The 14,274-nt window shown below is 49.0% G+C and overlaps 3 long non-coding RNA genes across 3 annotated transcripts; all 3 read left to right on the top strand.

Moving 5' to 3' along the window:
- The first annotated feature begins 301 nt into the window (after positions 1-301).
- Positions 302-711, top strand: LOC136016966 (uncharacterized). The gene is made up of 3 exons (XR_010613783.1): positions 302-344; positions 429-482; positions 612-711. It is a non-coding gene; the product is annotated as an uncharacterized LOC136016966 (long non-coding RNA).
- A 1,674-nt stretch (positions 712-2,385) lies between these two features.
- Positions 2,386-2,795, top strand: LOC136016965 (uncharacterized). Its single transcript, XR_010613782.1, has 3 exons — positions 2,386-2,428; positions 2,513-2,566; positions 2,696-2,795. It is a non-coding gene; the product is annotated as an uncharacterized LOC136016965 (long non-coding RNA).
- Positions 2,796-4,469: 1,674 nt separating this feature from the next.
- Positions 4,470-4,970, top strand: LOC136016964 (uncharacterized). Its single transcript, XR_010613781.1, has 3 exons — positions 4,470-4,512; positions 4,597-4,650; positions 4,780-4,970. It is a non-coding gene; the product is annotated as an uncharacterized LOC136016964 (long non-coding RNA).
- Positions 4,971-14,274: the final 9,304 nt, after the last annotated feature.

Here is a 14,274-nt window from a genome sequence, read left to right as displayed (position 1 = left end):
CTGCAGGGGGTGCACGGGCTCAAAGAAGAGAACGGAAGACGTGCAAAGGCCAGCGGACGAGCAGCAGAGTGACGGGAGAGGGAGATGGGACTTGCTGAGGGCAGGGTGCATCTTGGAACCCTCTCTCAGCGTTTGTCTGTTTCCCTTTGTGTTTCAGGTGCCGCAGGTAACTCGGGAGAGGTGAAGGTGCCAACGGAGGAGGGCTGTGAGGAGTTCAGGGGTTTGTGTGTGTGTGTGTGTGTGTGTGAGCTTAGAGTTGAGAAGAACGTGGTAAAGGGGTTCAGTATTTGTGTTTGGTATTGCAGGTGTTGCCCTCTAGGTTGGGAGTCGGATGAGTGCTTGAGGTGAGTCAGGGAGGTAAGCGGAAGGATTGTGGAGTGGGTCACTTTGGCAAGAACCATGGTCACTGGCTTCTGTTGCACTCCTAGGGCACGCAGGGGAGGAGAGGCCCGGCGTCAGAGTCTGGAATGGCTTTGGCACAGGTGAGCACGGTGTTGAAGAGCTTGGGAGGAGACAGACGGTTGGTAAGGAAGAGGCCGGGCTGGATGGCTGGGATGCTGGAGATGATGGCCAGCACAACGTGTTCCCCTTTCTTTGTTTGTTTCTGGCAGATGATGAAGAGGAACTTGGTAACGGCAGCAAGATGGCTGGCGTCTGCTGTGGGAGTTCTGAGCAGTGAGGCCGCCTCGAGACGCAGGGCACTACGCACGCTAAGTAGAGGGCCTCCTGTAGGAGGCGAGGGCGTGGGGGACAACGTCAGAATGGCAGGAAGGGGTTTGAGATGTAGCATTCCAATGTAGTATTTGAGCCAGAATGTCTGAGGACACAGTTGGAGGTGGCTGGGAGGTAAATGGTCAGCTATAGCGCAGGTGGTGCCTCAGATTTAAATGCCAGGATGAAAAGGTGCCATTTGTGGGGCTTAAGTCTGGGGTGTTGCGTCCGGGACAGTAGGTAATGGTCCGTGGTGAAACACACAAGGGTGGGCAAGTGCTGTTTGTCGCCTTTGGCTCCTCGCAGAGAGTGGTGCTTTGGCTGTTTCAAGACGAGTCCAGCTTTGTTTTCTACCCAGGAAGTTGTGCTTTAGAACTGCCTGGAAAAGTCCTGAGCCTTGCAGACCTTCCCAGATATTGTTGGCCACTTCTTGCGATGTGGGCTGGCCCCCTGCGTCGCAATGAGCGTGCCCGTTTGTGAGTATGGAAGCCCGAGCCTCATGCCGTGTGAGGGAGGCAGAAGCTCATCCCACCCAGGCGACCGTTGCCTGCGCGGGGACGCCCGCTAAGGTTGAGCCTGCCACCTCGCACGGCCGTGATGATTCTCGGAGCTGGTTTGCTGGTGGTCTTGGCAGGGTCCTTGGGGTTGGGAAGATAGGCAGCCATGAGAAGTATCCTTGAGTATCTCTGTAGTTTCCCATGTTAATAAAGTAGTTGGCAGTTCTGTTTGTCTCTGGTTTTCTCTGACCTGGAGTTCTTGAGCTCTGGAGCGTAGGTGGTGGGTTTTTATAATCACAGTGTAGCTGTCTACTCTTGATGATCTGTGTGAATGGACAGAAGAGCTCTGGGAATAAGCTTGTAATGAATGAGTGAGGGCGAGAGAGTCTGCTTGGGAGTGGGAGTGGTAGTATTATGTGGAGTTAGTGTGTGAGCCGGAGGGTGTGAGGGTCTGTGTTGAGAGTGTGTGAATGTCAGTCTGTGTATGCATGTCAACCTGAGCGCCGGTGTGAGTCTGGCCTGAGACTTAGAGGCAGACTAAGGTTTGCTTGGCGTTGCGGTGACTAATGCCAGGTTGTTCTTGCAGATGGCGAGATGGATAGCCGCGTGTGAGAGGCTGATGGAGGAGGGTTGAGTGGAGCGATGGTACCAGGTGGGTAAAATTGTGGTGTCAGAAGGAAGTTCCAGCTTACTCTCCTGGCTGTCTTCTGGCTTGCTGTGCGTTTTGAATTTGGAGGTGCGGAGCGAGGAGCGCAGCGAGGTCTGTGCCCCAGAGCTGACTTGGACTAGGTGAGCTATGCTTAGCAGAGTGAAGCAGCACCTGATGGAGTGCCTTGTAGTTTTTGTGAAATTAAAACCAGCTCTTAATGTTGTGTTCTGCAGGGGGTGCACGGGCTCAAAGAAGAGAACGGAAGACGTGCAAAGGCCAGCGGACGAGCAGCAGAGTGACGGGAGAGGGAGATGGGACTTGCTGAGGGCAGGGTGCATCTTGGAACCCTCTCTCAGCGTTTGTCTGTTTCCCTTTGTGTTTCAGGTGCCGCAGGTAACTCGGGAGAGGTGAAGGTGCCAACGGAGGAGGGCTGTGAGGAGTTCAGGGGTTTGTGTGTGTGTGTGTGTGTGTGTGAGCTTAGAGTTGAGAAGAACGTGGTAAAGGGGTTCAGTATTTGTGTTTGGTATTGCAGGTGTTGCCCTCTAGGTTGGGAGTCGGATGAGTGCTTGAGGTGAGTCAGGGAGGTAAGCGGAAGGATTGTGGAGTGGGTCACTTTGGCAAGAACCATGGTCACTGGCTTCTGTTGCACTCCTAGGGCACGCAGGGGAGGAGAGGCCCGGCGTCAGAGTCTGGAATGGCTTTGGCACAGGTGAGCACGGTGTTGAAGAGCTTGGGAGGAGACAGACGGTTGGTAAGGAAGAGGCCGGGCTGGATGGCTGGGATGCTGGAGATGATGGCCAGCACAACGTGTTCCCCTTTCTTTGTTTGTTTCTGGCAGATGATGAAGAGGAACTTGGTAACGGCAGCAAGATGGCTGGCGTCTGCTGTGGGAGTTCTGAGCAGTGAGGCCGCCTCGAGACGCAGGGCACTACGCACGCTAAGTAGAGGGCCTCCTGTAGGAGGCGAGGGCGTGGGGGACAACGTCAGAATGGCAGGAAGGGGTTTGAGATGTAGCATTCCAATGTAGTATTTGAGCCAGAATGTCTGAGGACACAGTTGGAGGTGGCTGGGAGGTAAATGGTCAGCTATAGCGCAGGTGGTGCCTCAGATTTAAATGCCAGGATGAAAAGGTGCCATTTGTGGGGCTTAAGTCTGGGGTGTTGCGTCCGGGACAGTAGGTAATGGTCCGTGGTGAAACACACAAGGGTGGGCAAGTGCTGTTTGTCGCCTTTGGCTCCTCGCAGAGAGTGGTGCTTTGGCTGTTTCAAGACGAGTCCAGCTTTGTTTTCTACCCAGGAAGTTGTGCTTTAGAACTGCCTGGAAAAGTCCTGAGCCTTGCAGACCTTCCCAGATATTGTTGGCCACTTCTTGCGATGTGGGCTGGCCCCCTGCGTCGCAATGAGCGTGCCCGTTTGTGAGTATGGAAGCCCGAGCCTCATGCCGTGTGAGGGAGGCAGAAGCTCATCCCACCCAGGCGACCGTTGCCTGCGCGGGGACGCCCGCTAAGGTTGAGCCTGCCACCTCGCACGGCCGTGATGATTCTCGGAGCTGGTTTGCTGGTGGTCTTGGCAGGGTCCTTGGGGTTGGGAAGATAGGCAGCCATGAGAAGTATCCTTGAGTATCTCTGTAGTTTCCCATGTTAATAAAGTAGTTGGCAGTTCTGTTTGTCTCTGGTTTTCTCTGACCTGGAGTTCTTGAGCTCTGGAGCGTAGGTGGTGGGTTTTTATAATCACAGTGTAGCTGTCTACTCTTGATGATCTGTGTGAATGGACAGAAGAGCTCTGGGAATAAGCTTGTAATGAATGAGTGAGGGCGAGAGAGTCTGCTTGGGAGTGGGAGTGGTAGTATTATGTGGAGTTAGTGTGTGAGCCGGAGGGTGTGAGGGTCTGTGTTGAGAGTGTGTGAATGTCAGTCTGTGTATGCATGTCAACCTGAGCGCCGGTGTGAGTCTGGCCTGAGACTTAGAGGCAGACTAAGGTTTGCTTGGCGTTGCGGTGACTAATGCCAGGTTGTTCTTGCAGATGGCGAGATGGATAGCCGCGTGTGAGAGGCTGATGGAGGAGGGTTGAGTGGAGCGATGGTACCAGGTGGGTAAAATTGTGGTGTCAGAAGGAAGTTCCAGCTTACTCTCCTGGCTGTCTTCTGGCTTGCTGTGCGTTTTGAATTTGGAGGTGCGGAGCGAGGAGCGCAGCGAGGTCTGTGCCCCAGAGCTGACTTGGACTAGGTGAGCTATGCTTAGCAGAGTGAAGCAGCACCTGATGGAGTGCCTTGTAGTTTTTGTGAAATTAAAACCAGCTCTTAATGTTGTGTTCTGCAGGGGGTGCACGGGCTCAAAGAAGAGAACGGAAGACGTGCAAAGGCCAGCGGACGAGCAGCAGAGTGACGGGAGAGGGAGATGGGACTTGCTGAGGGCAGGGTGCATCTTGGAACCCTCTCTCAGCGTTTGTCTGTTTCCCTTTGTGTTTCAGGTGCCGCAGGTAACTCGGGAGAGGTGAAGGTGCCAACGGAGGAGGGCTGTGAGGAGTTCAGGGGTTTGTGTGTGTGTGTGTGTGTGTGTGAGCTTAGAGTTGAGAAGAACGTGGTAAAGGGGTTCAGTATTTGTGTTTGGTATTGCAGGTGTTGCCCTCTAGGTTGGGAGTCGGATGAGTGCTTGAGGTGAGTCAGGGAGGTAAGCGGAAGGATTGTGGAGTGGGTCACTTTGGCAAGAACCATGGTCACTGGCTTCTGTTGCACTCCTAGGGCACGCAGGGGAGGAGAGGCCCGGCGTCAGAGTCTGGAATGGCTTTGGCACAGGTGAGCACGGTGTTGAAGAGCTTGGGAGGAGACAGACGGTTGGTAAGGAAGAGGCCGGGCTGGATGGCTGGGATGCTGGAGATGATGGCCAGCACAACGTGTTCCCCTTTCTTTGTTTGTTTCTGGCAGATGATGAAGAGGAACTTGGTAACGGCAGCAAGATGGCTGGCGTCTGCTGTGGGAGTTCTGAGCAGTGAGGCCGCCTCGAGACGCAGGGCACTACGCACGCTAAGTAGAGGGCCTCCTGTAGGAGGCGAGGGCGTGGGGGACAACGTCAGAATGGCAGGAAGGGGTTTGAGATGTAGCATTCCAATGTAGTATTTGAGCCAGAATGTCTGAGGACACAGTCGGAGGTGGCTGGGAGGTAAATGGTCAGCTATAGCGCAGGTGGTGCCTCAGATTTAAATGCCAGGATGAAAAGGTGCCATTTGTGGGGCTTAAGTCTGGGGTGTTGCGTCCGGGACAATAGGTAATGGTCCGTGGTGAAACACACAAGGGTGGGCAAGTGCTGTTTGTCGCCTTTGGCTCCTCGCAGAGAGTGGTGCTTTGGCTGTTTCAAGACGAGTCCAGCTTTGTTTCCTACCCAGGAAGTTGTGCTTTAGAACTGCCTGGAAAAGTCCTGAGCCTTGCAGACCTTCCCAGATATTGTTGGCCACTTCTTGCGATGTGGGCTGGCCCCCTGCGTCGCAATGAGCGTGCCCGTTTGTGAGTATGGAAGCCCGAGCCTCATGCCGTGTGAGGGAGGCAGAAGCTCATCCCACCCAGGCGACCGTTGCCTGTGCGGGGACGCCCGCTAAGGTTGAGCCTGCCACCTCGCACGGCCGTGATGATTCTCGGAGCTGGTTTGCTGGTGGTCTTGGCAGGGTCCTTGGGGTTGGGAAGATAGGCAGGCATGAGAAGTATCCTTGAGTATCTCTGTAGTTTCCCATGTTAATAAAGTAGTTGGCAGTTCTGTTTGTCTCTGTTTTTTCTGACCTGGAGTTCTTGAGCTCTGGAAGGGAGGTGGTGGGTTTTTATAATCAGTGTAGCTGTGTACTCTTGATGATCTGTGTGAATGGAGAGAAGAGCTCTGGGAATAAGCTTGTAATGAATGAGTCGGGGGCAGAGAGTCTGCTTGGGAGTGGGTGTGATAGTATATATCTGGAGTTAGTGTGTGAGCCGGAGGGTGTGAGGGCCTGTTCTGAGAGTGTCTGAATGCCAGTGTGTGACTGCATGTCAACCTAAGTGTCGGTGTGAGTGTGGCCTGAGGCTTTTAGGCAGACTAAGCTTTTGCTTGGCGTTGCAGTGACTAATGCCAGGTTGTTCTTGCAGATGGCGAGGTGGATAGGCACGTGTGAGAGGCTGCTGTGGGTGGGTTGAGCAGAGTTGAAGGTACCAGGGGGGTGAACTTGCTATGTCAGAAGGAAGAAGTTCCAGCTTAATCTCCTGTCTGGCTTATGCTTTGCTGTTTATTTTCAATTAGGAGGTGCAGAAGAAGGAGCTGAGCAAGACCTCTGACCCAAAGCTGCCTTGGGCAACCTGCTGCTTCAGCCCGCTAAACATAGCTCAACTGATGGAATGTCTTGCAATTGTCATGAACTTGGAAACATTCCTTGTATTTGTGTTCTGTAGACAGTGCACGGGCTTGTAGAATAGAACCGCAGGCCTGCAAAGGCCAGTGGATGAGCAGTAAAGTGACGGGAGAGGGAGGCGGGACTTCCAGAGGCATGGTTGCCGCTTTGAACCTTCTCTGTGTGTTTCCAATTAGTTGTTTCTCAGGTGCTGCGGCCAACTCAGGAGAGGTGAAGAGGCAAATGGAGGAGGGCCATGAGAAGATAAGTGGGTTGTGTGTATGGGCTCAGATTTGAAAATATCACGGCAAGGGGGTGCAGTATTTGTGTTTGGTGTTGCAGGTCCTGTGTTTTACATCTGGAGTCAGGTGAGTGTGTGTGGTGAGGCAGGGAGGTAACAATAGGGGTTGTGGCTTGGTCCCTTCTTGCAAGCACGGTGGTAATTTGTCTCCCTTGTACTCCTAGGTTCTGGATTGCAGGAGACAGCCCGTCATCATGCTCCGGAATCAATGTGGAGCATGCGAGCACCGTGTTGAGGAGCATTGGAGGAGGCAGGGGTTTGTTACGGAACAGGCTGGCATTGCTGGTTGGGTGGGGGTAGTGACAGCCAGCACAGTGTGCTCCCGTTTGTTTGTTGTTGCAGATGATGGAAAGGAACTTGGCAACTGTGGCAAGATCCTAAGAATTCCAAGATTCCTTGGAAGCAAGTTCCAGTTGATTGTCCTGGCGGGCTTTTGATTTGCTGCGTGTTTTAAATTAGGAGGTGCAGATGGAGGAGCGCAGTAGGGCTCTGTGTCCCGGAGCTTACTTGGACTGGGTGAGCTATGCTTAGCTGGGTGAAGCAGCAACTGATAGTGTCTTTCAGTTTTTGTGAAATTAAAAGCATCTCTTAAGGCTGTGTTCTGCAGGGAGAGCCCGGGCTCAATGAAGAGCAGGTAAGACGTGCAAAGGCCAGCAGATGAGCAGCAGAGTGACAGCAGAGCGAGAAGGGACTTGCTGAGGTAAGGGTGCATCTTTAAACCCTCTCTCAGCATTTGTCTGTTTCCCTTTGTGTTTCAGGTGCTGCAGGTAACCTGGGGGAGGTGAAGGTGGCAGCTGAGGAGGGCTGTGAGGAGTTAAGGGGTTTGTGTGTTTGTGTGTGTGTGTGTGAGCTTAGAGTTGAGAACAACGAGGAATTTGAAGCTTCTCTTGTGTTGTACTTTGTAAGCAATACATTGTCTCATACAGGGAACCAAAGATCTGCAAAGTCCACTGTGCGAGCAGTAAAATGACAATAGAAGGAGATGGCACTTGGTAAGTTAAAGGTGCATCTTTGAGTCCTCTCTCAGCATGCCTGCTTTTGTTTCTTTTTCACGTGCTGCCGCCAGCTTGGGAGATGTGAAGGCACAAAGCGTGGATAGTTGTAAAGAGTTAAGGGGTTTTTGTGTGTGTGTGTGATGTCTGGGCAATGAGGAGAACATGGCAAAGGGATTGAGTATTTGCATTTGGTATTGCAGGGCCTGTCCTATAGCTTGGGAGTCAGATGAGTGCTTGAGGTGAGTCAGGGAGGTAAGCAGGAGGATAGTGGGGTTAGTCCATTTTTGCAAACACTCTGGTCATTTTTCTCTATTGCACTCCTAGGTTGCGGAATCCATGAGAGTCCTAGTCCTAGTCCGTTTGGGACAGGCAAGGCGAGCACAATGTTGAGAATATTTGGAGGAGGCAGAAGGTTATGATAGGTCAGGTCGCTCTGGTCGGCTGGTGTGGTGGTGATGACGGCCAGGATAGTGTGTTCCCCTTTCTTTGTTTGCTTCTGGCAGATGATGAAGAGGAACTTGGTAACGGGTGTGGCATTGGTGAAGTCTGCTGCAGGAGTTCTGAGCAGGGAGGCTGCCTGAAGACCCATGGTACAATGCATGCTAAGTGAAGGTACTGTTTTTTTGGGGCAGGGGTGGGGGACAATGTCAGAATGGCAGGAAGGGCTTTGAAATATAGTGTTCCGATGTACTATCTGAGTCAGAATGTCTGGAAGTCTCAGAACACACTTGGAGGGGCCTTTGAGAGGAATGGACAGCTGTAGTGAAGCTAGTACTTTGGAATCAAAAGCAAGGATATAAAGGTGCTATTTGTGCTGCTTAAGTCTGTGCTGTTGTGTCAGGGACAACAGGCAATGGTCTGTGGTGAAACACACAAGGGTGGGAAAGTACTGTTTGTTGTCTTTGGCTCTTAGCAGAGATAGCTGCTTTGGCTGTTTCATGACAAGTCCAGCTTTGTTTCCTCCCTGTAGAGTTCTGCTTTAGAACTGCATGAAGAAGTGTAACCCTTGCAGACCTTCCTAGATATTGTTGGCCACTTCATCTGATGTAGGATGGCCCCTTGCGTCGCAATGAGTATTCTTTTTTGTGAGTATGAAAGCCCAAGCCTCATGCTATGTGAGGGAGGGAGAAGGTCATCCTGCCCAGGTGACCGTTGCCTACATGGGGACACCCGCTAACGCTGAGCCTGCCACCTCACACCACTGTGACAGTTCTTGGACCTGGTTTGCTGATGGTCTTCACAGGGTCTTTGGGGTTGGTGAGCTAAGCAACCATGAAACCATACCCTTTACTGTATTCTTACTATGTCTGTATTTTCCGATATTAATAAGCCTATTGGCAGTTACATGCTTGTCTCTAGTTTTCTCTGACCTGAAGTTCTTGAGCTCTGGAACATAGGTGGTGGGTTTTTATAATCACATTGTAGCTGTTTATCCGTAATGATCTCTGTGACAGTTAACATTTGTCATAGCCTATGTTTGAGCAGCGGTAGGTGCAGGGATATAGTTTTGGCAAAAGGGTGTTTAGGATGTTCCCGAGAACCCGGTTCCCACAGATTGATTATGACGAGGCAGGGGTAGGCATGGCAGCGACAAGTGGAGGCGGAGTTTGTACCTGCGTGGCATGCAGCAGGGTGATCTATTTGGAATGCCTGAGAGCATGTATAGATGTGTGGAATCATGTGTGGGCGGTTCTAGGCTTAGGGGTTGTCTCTATGCGTGGGACGTGGGTTTTAGATTGAATTTTTTTTTTTCAGGTCTTTGGATGTTTAGAACCAACAGTCACTGACAGAGGACTTTTTTTTCCCTCCCTCAGGTGAGTTTTTTTTTTATTGTTTCCAGCCAGTCCATGATTTGATGTGCATCTCTGCCTATGTTTGAGTTGTGGTTGGTGCAGTTATGGGTTATTCAGGCAGGGTAATTTTGAGGCTTCAGCAAATTCAGTTGCTGAGAATTCATGAAGCCACTCTGTGGGGGTGTTGTTTTGTATTGGGAAAGAACATGTGAGAATTGGTGTGGCAGCCCTTAAGTTGCTGTCTCCTATGTGGGTGTAGGTGGTTGTTAAGCATGTTTAGGTGCAGTGAGTATTGTCTGTTGCATGCAAATAGTTATCTTTGCAGAAATAGAGAAAAGTAAAGTGAGGGGAGAATTTTTAGAGGACATATTGTAATAATATTGATAGAAATGTATTTTTGTCTGCAGGTAAGCACGTTGAGAACCTATAGATTTAAAAGCAGCTCTGTTTGTTCTTGGATGGAGATTCGCAGCATATAGAAGATTTCAGTTAAAGGTATGAAAGTTTTCCATGACAAATGGAAGGCTGCATTGCCGTTTGTAAAGGGACGTCTGATGATCGTTATGTGACAAAGCATGCTACGTGTTGAGCGTCTTGTGTAAGTACTAAAGTGTTGTTGAATTTCTAAGGATTGAATTTTAAAATGTGAACAATGTCATTTATGTATGTAAATGTATTTAAAAGAAATGTGTGATGTTACTAATTTCCTAAGTTTATGTAAGGTAAAAGTTATTGGTGTTAGGCTTAGAATGCAGGTGTTAGGCTTAGAATGCTGCTGTTAGGAGAGCATAGCGTTTCGATGAAGAGCATAGCGTTTCGATAGGTAACTTAGTCTGGTAATGCAGGACGTAGCATTTTGCCGAAGACGGTGGTGTTTCGCCACAGACCGTGGTGTTTCATAATGCAGACGGTGGTGTTTCGTAGTGCAGAACGTGGCGTCTCCCTGGGGAACTTAGTTTCGGAATGTACAACTCAGCCTTTCACAATGCAAAACTCAGCATTTCAATTGAGAAATAAGATGCATAATGCAGAACTCAGCCTTTCGTAATGCAGAACTTACTGTTTCGTGATGTAGAACTCAGCGTTCTGTTGGAGAACTCATTGTTTCGCTGGAGAACTCAGCCTTTCGTAATGCAGACCTGAGCGTTGCGTAATGCAGACCTGAGCGTTGCGTAATGCAGAACTTAACACTTCAATTGAGAACTTAGTTTCGTAATGCAGAACTTAGCGTTTTGCTGGAGAACTTTAGCGTTTCACTGGAGAAAGTAACGTTTTCCTGGAAAATTAGTGTTTCAAGTGAGAAGTTAGTTTCATAATGCAGAACTTAGTGTTTTCCTGGAGAACTTAGCATTTCAATTGAGAAATTAGTTTCGTAATGCAGATCTTAGCATTTCACTGGAGAACTCTAGCGTTTTGCTGGAAAACTTAGCGTTTTCCTGAAGAACTTTGCGTTTCAATTGAGAAATTACTTTCGTCATGCAGAACTGAGTGTTTTGCTGGAGTACTTAGCACTTCAATTGAGAAACAAGTTCCATAATGCAGAACTTAGTGTTTTCCAGGAGAACTTAGTGTTTCAGTTGAGAAATTTGTTTTGTAATGCAGAACTTAGCGTTTTGCTGGAGAACTTAACGTTTCCCTGGAGAACATAGCATTTCAATTGAGAAATGACTTTTGTAATGCAGAACTTAGTGCTTCGCTGAAGAACTTAGTGCTCCGCTGGAGAACTTAGCGTTTTCCTGGAGAACTTAGCTTTGTAATGCAGAAATTTGTGTTTTGCTAGAGAACTTGGTGTTTTTCTGAAGAACTCAGCTTGTTGCTGGAGAACTCAGTGTTTCGCTGGAGTAGTCAGCCTTTCCTAATGCAGAACTCAGCCTTTCCTAATGCAGAACTCAGCCTTTCCTAATGCAGAACTTAGTGTTTCCCCGGAGAACTTAGCGTTTAAAGTGAGAATTTACTTTCGTCATGCAGAACTTACGGTTTCGCTGGAAAACATACAGTTTTGCTGGAGAACTGAGCATTTCGTAATGCATACCTTATTTTCGTAATGTCGAACTCGGCGTTTTGGAATGCAGAACTCGACGTTTTGGAATGCAGAACTCGACGTTTAGGATTGCAGAACTCTGCGTTTTGCTGGAGAACTCTGCGTTTTGCTGGAGAACTCTGCGTTTTGCTAGAGAACTCTGCGTTTTGCTGGAGAACTGTCGTGGTTCAAACCCAGCCATAAACCTCGTTTGCTCACTCCCCCCCTTCTTGCCCCCCCCTGCTCCTGGAGGGACGGAGAGAAGAATCAAAAGGAATGCAACTGCCACGGGTTGAGATAAGAACAGTTTAGTAACTAAGGTATAACACAAATCACTACCGCTACCACCAATAATAATAAAGGAAATAACAAGAGGAAAGAAAACTACACCTCAACACCAGCTGACCAATAATTCGCCCCACTCCCCCCAGCCGAGCACCAACGGATACCTCTTCCAACCCTGCAGTCCCCCAGCTCTTCCGGGTAACTCTGTTACATCCCAGGCATGATGTGCTGTGGTATGGAATACCTCTTTTGTCAGTTTGGGTCAGGTGTCCTGTCTCTGCTTCCTCCCAGCTTTCCCTCCTTCCTGGCAGAGCATGTGGCTCAGAAAGTCCTTGGCCAGACCAAACTTTTGAGCACCAACTGAAAACATCAGCCTTACCAACACTGTTCCCAGGCCAAAAAATCAAAACACAGCACTACAGTAGTTACTAAGAAGGAGAAAAAATAACTGCTACTGCTGAACCCAGGACAGTATCCTATGCCATTCAAGTCATGCTCAGATCCCACATTTTCAATATACCATCACTCTTATCTCAGTGCACTCTTATCTTAGTGCATGGCCCAGTCCCTATAAAGCTGTTGAGTCCATCAAGTCCATGATATCAAGTTCCATCTCTTGTAACAGTATCTCAGAGCAGGAGAGGCTGCATGCACTGTTCACACTCGTGAATAACGTAAGCAATAGTGTCCATCGCTAAGTCCACTCCTGGATCATGAGTCCATCTCTATGTTGCATCTCTACCCTGATGGCCTGAAGTGTCATGGGACCACGAGGCTCAAAATAATTCACCGTTCCCTTCAGCAGTTTCTACAGCTTGTTGCTGGGGACTCCATACAGCTGCCTTCCATCTCCGACGCTTCCAAAGCACTGGAGGGGTCCAGTGGACCAGATACTTGCTCATGCTGTCCCACATACACTGCCACTCATGACTGTCCAGCCTTGAGGAAGATCTCTTGGTCCTCCCATATTGTCGTCTAACCCCAGACAAGAAGCAAACTTGACTCTGCTTAACTTCTGAGATCAGACAAAATGGTTGCGGGCAGAACACACTCTGTGTGTGTGTGCCAACATGCTGATCCCCATCACAATCAGCAGGCATGTCCCAGAGGTACCCAAAGGAAAAAAACATTTACGCACCACGAGGTGCAAAAATGTGGGATCTGAGCATGACGTGAATGGCATGGACTAAGGGGTGGATACTGTCCTGGGTTCAGCAGTAACAGTTATTTTTTTTTTCTCCTTCTTAGTAAGTGGTGTAAGCTCTGTGTTTTGACTTCCAGCCTGGGCAGAGAGGTGATAACACCAGTTGTTAGTAATTGTTGTTAAGTAATGTTTATTCTGGCCAAGGACTTTGTGAGTCTCATGCTCTGCTGGGGACGAGAGGAGGCCGGGAGGAAGCAGAGACAGGACGCCTGACCCAAAGTAGCCAAAGACGTATTCCATACCACAGCATGTCATGCCCAGGGAGGTAACTGGGAATTACCCGGAACGGCACACTCTCTCTTGGGGGGGGTTAAACTCGTTCGGAGGTGGTATCGTATTCTCTTGTTACTTTCTCGTATCAATATTATGATTGGTGGTAGCAGTGGTGATGTGTATTATACCTTACTTACTGGACTTTTGATCTCAACCCATGGGAGTTACTTTCTCTCGATTCTCCTCCCAATCCCTCCGGGAGAAGGTTGGGTCCGGGGTGGGGGGTGGACGGGGTGAGTGGACGAACTGTGTGAATAGGTTTAAACCACGACAAGAACTTAGTTTCCTAATGCAGAACTTTGTGTTTTCCTGGAGAACTCAGCATTTGAAGTGAGAAATTAGTTTCATAATGCCGAACTCAGACTTTCGTAATACAGAACGTAGCGTTTCGTAATGCAGAGCGTAGCATTTCATAATGCAGAACGTAGCATTTCATAATGCAGAACGTAGCGTTTCATAATATAAAACTTAGCTTTTTCCTGGAGAACTTAGCATTTTGCTGAAGAACTTAGTGTTTCACTGGAGAACTTAGAGTTTTGCTGGAGAACTCAGCCTTTTGTAATGGAGAGCTTAGCGTTTCGTAATGCAGAACTTAACGTTTTGTAATGCAGACCTTAGCGTTTCGTAATACAGAACTTAGCGTTTCGCTGGAGAACTTGGCATTTCAAGTGAGAAATTAGTTTCGTAATGCAGAACTTAGCATTTCATAATGCAGAACTTAATTTCTGAATATAGAAATTAGCCTTTTGCTGGAGAACTTAGCGTTTCGCTGGGGAATTTAGTGTTCCGCTGGAGAACTTGGCGTTTCACTGAAGAACTTAGCATTTCAAGGGAGAAATTAGTTTCGTAATGCAGAACTTAGCGTTTTGCTGGAGAACTTATTGTGTCGCTGGAGAAGTCAGCGTTTTTCTAGAGAACATAACGTTTCAATTGAGATATTAGTTTCGTAATGCGGAACTTAGCGTTTCGCTGGAGAACTTGGCATTTTGCTGCAGAACTTAGCTTCATAATGCAGAACTTCTTGTATCCCTGTAGAACTTAGTGTTTCAAGTGAGAAATTAATTCCGTAATCCAGAACTTAGCGTTTTGCTGGAGAACTTAGCGTTTCGCTGGGGAGGTTAGCGTTTCAATTCAGAAAGTAGTTCCGTAATGCAGAACTTGGTGTTTCGCTGGAGAACTTAGCGTTTCACTGGAGAAGTCGGC

The sequence above is a fragment of the Lathamus discolor genome, chromosome 6, assembly GCF_037157495.1.
Source record: "Lathamus discolor isolate bLatDis1 chromosome 6, bLatDis1.hap1, whole genome shotgun sequence".
NCBI lineage: Eukaryota > Metazoa > Chordata > Aves > Psittaciformes > Psittacidae > Lathamus > Lathamus discolor.
This window is presented reverse-complemented; position numbering and strand designations above follow the sequence as displayed.